Source organism: Halyomorpha halys, unplaced genomic scaffold (assembly GCF_000696795.3).
Source record: "Halyomorpha halys isolate HHAL.00 unplaced genomic scaffold, Hhal_1.1 Scaffold550.1, whole genome shotgun sequence".
Lineage (NCBI taxonomy): Eukaryota > Metazoa > Arthropoda > Insecta > Hemiptera > Pentatomidae > Halyomorpha > Halyomorpha halys.
In genome coordinates this window covers 118,459-124,384 of record NW_027112242.1, presented here as the reverse complement: position 1 = coordinate 124,384, position 5,926 = coordinate 118,459, and the positions used below count along the sequence as shown (strand labels likewise).

Below are 5,926 nucleotides of genomic sequence, written 5' to 3'. Positions count from 1 at the left end.
GAGAGAGAGAGAGAGAGAGAGAGAGAGAGAGAGAACGTTATCACGACTGTTGTATGTATATGTATATATATATTTTGGTGGGTCTTGAGGATCAGTCAATAATACAACTTTGTAATAATACATTTTTTGGCAACGTTTCACAAATTTTATTGTTTGCATATTCATGCCCTACAATGAGAGAAACAAAGTTTTTTTTAGAACATACACTCTCTTCAAATAATTGTCACAAAACTAAAAGTACATAGTGCAATCTATGACTAATAAATATTGCGATCAAAACATGGTTTAATACAAACATTGCTATGCTGCCATGTTAAGATAAGATGTGTTTAGGTTTCCCACATGTACCGGTTTTTTTTTTGTTTATTTCCCAGAAGGTAGAAAGTCAATTGTTGATATTTTGTCCATTTCTATTTTACAATAATAAGAACATAAAATAGAAACAGACAAAATATAAACAACAGACTGACAACCTACTGGGAAATAAACCAAAAAAAAAAAACGGTACATATGGGGAAACCTAAGCACACCTTACCTACATTTCAAGACCATTTCAGTCCTTTCCCGAATCTGAACATGGCACATCATAATATAGAACACACTGCAGTTGAGAATTGTAAGTAATGTTTGTATTAAACTATATTTTGATTCCAATATTTATTAGTCAGAGATTACACTATGTACTTTTAGTTTTGTGACAATTATTTGAAGAGAGTGTATGTTCTAAAAACTGTGTTTTTCTCATTGTAGAGCATGACTATCCAAACAATAAAGTTGCGAAACGTCGCCAAAAGATGTATCATTATAAAGTTCTATTATTGACTGATCCTCAAGACCCACCAAATGTGTGGTGTGTATATATGTATATGACTTTATCAGTTTATATTTTCAATTTTTAACTATTATTCAATTATTTTAACTCTAATGTGCCTAAAACAAAATTATGTTAATTTAATTAAAAGTAATACTTTATTTTTAAATTAAATTTTAAAGAAATCTCAGTTTGAGACGTTTGGGCAATAATCTAAGGGGTCTATTGAATTAATGGTCGTCCTAAAAGAAGTATCGACGATCCCTAATTAGAATTCTCTCTCCAAATGCTAATATCTTAAAGCTAAACAATTAATAACGAATACTGATTCACCAATCGAACATTTTATGGGAACAACGGGGTCAGAATCAGACTCCTATTTAAATCAACAGTCTGGGAAAAAAACAGTTTTGTTAAAGCTACATCGACGATAATTTCAATTCTAATACCATGGACTGAAAATAACTATTAAGAAATCATCGCAATGTTTATATTTTTAAATAACTATCCGAAATGTTTTCTTCTGATTTTTATCTGTCAAACCATTAGATACAAACTTCTTTTTCACAAATATTTTTTAAAATTAATTAATCACAAAGATATTTAATAAAAAAAATAATGCTTTTTAATAATTAGAACAGACCAGATAATTATTTAATCAAAATTTTTTTCACATAAAAATAGTTTTGTATACATTATTTATTGTTTATATGAACTAAATTAAATATTTCTAAAACCATCTTTGAAAAATAATATTGTGTATTTTAACATAGAAGCAGAGGAAATCCGGTGTGTTAGGAAACCCTTCTCTAAAACACACTCCATTTTGTTTAACAGCTGTTCGACAATATTATCAAGTATCGTTTTAAATAAAAATTCTTTCATAACATTGAACCTTTAATTTTTTTAAATAGAAGTGATACGGTTTCTGGTACTGTAAAATCTATTGAAACGAAAAATAGCGATTTTGAACCCTGCAAAATACAGCCAGATGATTCCAGAAAATCTGTACAGTAATGAAAAGGTCTGTACAATACATGTTCCATTTTTCCAAAACAGTGCGAAATAGTGATATAGAGCATTAATATTACTCAGTTTATCAGTTTATCCTATGTTTATTCTGTTTTAGACTGCTAATGTGAGTTGTTCTATCTCGTGTCTTTTTTTTTCTCAAAAGCATTTCTTCTCTTTTTAATTACTGGTGTTTAAGAAACCTATTTTGTAATCTTCTTGTTGTTATATTAGCTTGCAATAATATGTACGATATATTTTTTTTAATATTAGTAATTTTATTTTTCCCACTGAGACCCGCGGACAGGTCTCTTGGAGATCACTGAACAGTAATGTACACTAGTGAAATATAAACCAGAACGCACAGAAATAGTAAAGCGAGTCCAGAATGGCGAGGTGCCAACAAGCTGTTGCCCGTTGCCACTTCCGACCTACTGTAGTAGTCCAGGTCAGAGGGTTGGTCTCTTTACAGTCTAAGGTTAATGACTTTATAAAGTGTACATAATTATGCGAATGAACATTAAAAATATAAATTTTACTGTAAAGAGTTATACTGCCTGAGAAGGCCGGGGAACACCAACAGCCTGTATCGTGGATCCCTACAGTAGTATATAATCCTACAATATTATAATTTAGTTTTCAAGCTATATAATAGTCAAAACTAAGACATAAAAATGCCAAAATTACAAACGGCACCATTCTTTAAAAGGTATTACACTCTACGAATGAAATAAATAATAAGGAACGGAAAAATCTCATGAATAAATATTATATGGAAAAGCAGTTGCGGAACCGAAAGCACCTTTAAGGGTTGACATTTATAGTTCCCAGAGAACCCGCGTAATAAATCTTGACCTTCACACTCATTTGAAAAGAACTGGTAACCGAGCATCCTTCCTGGCCCAGTTGTAGAAGGTAAGTCGTTGAATCACTTCTTCAACTACAATTTTTTATATTCAGTTCAGTAAAATATTTTTTATCTAATACAAATAGTGGTTTGAAATCATTTTCGTTATAGCCATCTAAATTTTACATTAAACGCGTTTTGTATAAAACAAAGTATAAATGGGACATAGTTCATTTTCTGCGTTTGTTGCCTATAAAGCCAAGTTCAAAAACACACTTTTAAGTATTTATATAAAAGAATTTAAACATTTTTAATTCTGAAAAATTCAGTTTTTTAATAGCATTATACGGTTTTCACATGTTGTTTACAACATTAAGAACGACCTAATTTTTAAATTACGTATTTTTTAAAATTCTGTTCTTAGACCTAACTCCTTATACGGAACAAACGCAGATTTATCAAAAATTTCCCATGTTTATTTCAAAATAATCAGATTTAATAATAAGGAAAGGAAGCAGATACCTAGTAATCAACATCGTTAATTATAATTATTTTCATACAGAACAAACAAAACTTTGACTGGCTATTATAAACGAAATATACATACTCTAAAAATTTTCTTTATATATAACTCAATGCCGGTAGCTACACACCACCCTCACACAGCCTCATCAGGTTTTTAAATCCAGGAAAGAGATTGAGAGAGTAGAGCTGGGATCTCTTGTGTCCTACTTTACCCTCCACATTTTGTTGACAAAGCATTTTTCGAGCTTCCTTAGATTAAATAAGAAATTATTGTACACCAGTAAAAGTTTACAAAAGATGAATTATTTTATTTTAAAATAAGGTTTTAATTATTTACTCCTTTTTCTATTATATAATTTATTTATTTTTATAATGATTTTTCTTTAATCTGTAAATACGGCATGAAGGTTACCACACAGTACTAATACCTATTGCTCATAAAATAAAAAAATATTTGCTATGTAGGATTATTTACCGATGACTACGTTTATCCTAGGTATAATTTCATTTATAATTTAAAACAATATAATCGTTTCAAGATATGTGTTAGTGCTTATATAAGATGGGTATACATGAGCTGCTGATGGAACAACACTACCGTGAGTATTTCATTACGCAATAGAATAGAATTTTCCTTTTTCTTTATTTTGTTAGACTTTTATTATGCAAAGCACAAGGCTTTAGTTTCCATGGGAACAAACCATGGTATATATTCCATGAATATCAAGTATGAATTTATGTAAAATGACATGTAATATGAGAAATAATTTTTCTTCTTGTAGATGTTTCCGAGAAAAGGTCTATGTCGCATTGTAACTAATCAAAACGGTACCCACACTTAGCGGTACACAAGATATACAAATACCGTAAAGTTGGCGGTGCCATGTAAGATACCTTAGTCATGAACCAGAACCACGGCTCAGAATTCTCAGATCTCTTGAGAAAGGGGACTGAGGCCATCTTAGGAGACTAACGGGATATTTACACAAGCTTTAAGAACAATAGGGAATACCATTTGGCCGAACGAGACAACATTCTTGAGGCAGGCAAACTGTTCGGTCGTGCTGGCTTGGGATCTCCGGTGATCCTCGTTCGTGGGCCTGTGATTATAGAGCACTACAGATGGCTGTTAGGAAAATGGGTCCGATGGTAAGATAAACCAACATAAATTAGTTCTACAGACTGTGAAGATCACACTTCAGATTATGTTTACAGCTCTAAACGGTATAACGTGATAATAATAATAATTTATTTATCTTATAAATCAAATCAAATAAATAATAATTATTATAAATATATCAGCGAGATATAGAAAGGAAGTTATAGACGAACATTTGAGAATTTTCACCTTCATTTTCTATAAAAATTAAGAATTTTTATCGAAACATAAATGTAAGATTCCAAATAATAAATCATTATTCACGAAGTACAAATATAGCAGAATCATGAGGTAAAAACAACCACGAAAAAACAGTACATTAGTATGCAAAAGTGTTCAGAACCTCAAAATTGTTTTGAATAAAAACCCCAATATTTTTATCATGTAATTTATAATGTAATATATGGAAAGCCATCTAACATTGTTTATTGTTAAATTTGAAAAATTCAAAAAATATAAGTTCGTACATTAATTCCGCAAAATGAGTCAATTCTTGTAGCAACCCCAAATACTAGAATAAATATTGATAAAACGTCCATATTATGAGTCGAATCACTATATAAATTTAACCCCGAGAAAGTGAAGCTAGTGAACGAAAGATGAAAATACACGAAAAACCGGTCTCTGATGATAACGTTATTGTGTTCAGTTCATAAGTAACGAGCCCATTAATTGTGATGGATTTTTAAAATTTTTATTGTAAAACTAAATTTAACCCAAAGTTATAGACAATGTCACAGTGCATAATTCTTTATACCAAGTAAAGAATAAACTTTATTTAATTGAAATCGGAATCAAGAATTCATTCAATTTGTCTTCAGTCCATGACGACACACACAAACGTACACACACACACAAAAACACACATACTGAATTATTTTAATATTTAATTCATCTGAGGCATTTCCAAAACTACATAGATGTTCATTTACATTAATCCATTTCCAGTTCATGACAAAGGCTACATATTATATCTCCTCTGATTATTACTACGGAGCCGATCAACAAAGGTGAATCAGGTTCTACATTGAAATTGTTCCAGACAACGCAGTACACAGTACAGGGAAGAGGAACCATTGAGAACAGAAATAGATCTATTTAGCAATCGTCAATAAGACAGGTACCGAACCCATTGTCGGAATGGTATTGTGTTAGAGTGACATTATTGAAGAGGACAATGAGACAATCACCTTGGATGGGTACCCTTGGGCCATATCTTGGAGTGCTCCCAGGAACGAATCAATTACAATGAAGATATTGATGGGCTAAAGGGAGGTTTACGGTCCGGCAACAAACTGAGTCAAGGCTTTCTAGTCAGTAAGGAATGGGCATAGCTTCAGCAAGAAAATGAATTATTTAGGATATAATATCTCAAAACGAAGACTTCTTGCAATAATTTAGTTGTTGAGGCAAAGGTCATTCTGTTCACATCGAAATTAATTGTCATTAAAAATAATTAATTAATTACTGAGCGGATTAACTTCAAATGCTCTAAAATAATCCAATATGCTAGTGAATAATTAGTTTTAATGGATGAAGCAGGTAATATTTCTTAATATATAAATATATATTA

The 5,926-nt window shown here is 30.9% G+C and overlaps 1 protein-coding gene and 1 long non-coding RNA gene across 3 annotated transcripts in view; one reads left to right on the top strand and one right to left on the bottom strand.

The window, feature by feature from the left end:
- Positions 1 to 5,926, bottom strand: part of raskol (Ras GTPase-activating protein raskol) — a 758,358-nt gene that overhangs the window by 657,428 nt on the left and 95,004 nt on the right. The gene's annotated exons all lie outside the window — the stretch shown is intronic.
- LOC136796450 (uncharacterized) overlaps positions 1,669 to 5,926 on the top strand; it is a 17,371-nt gene continuing 13,113 nt past the window's right edge. The window contains exons 1-2 of the long non-coding RNA XR_010844175.1: positions 1,669 to 1,835; positions 2,532 to 2,737. This is a non-coding gene — a long non-coding RNA (uncharacterized lncRNA). The remainder of the gene's footprint in view (positions 1,836 to 2,531; positions 2,738 to 5,926) is intronic.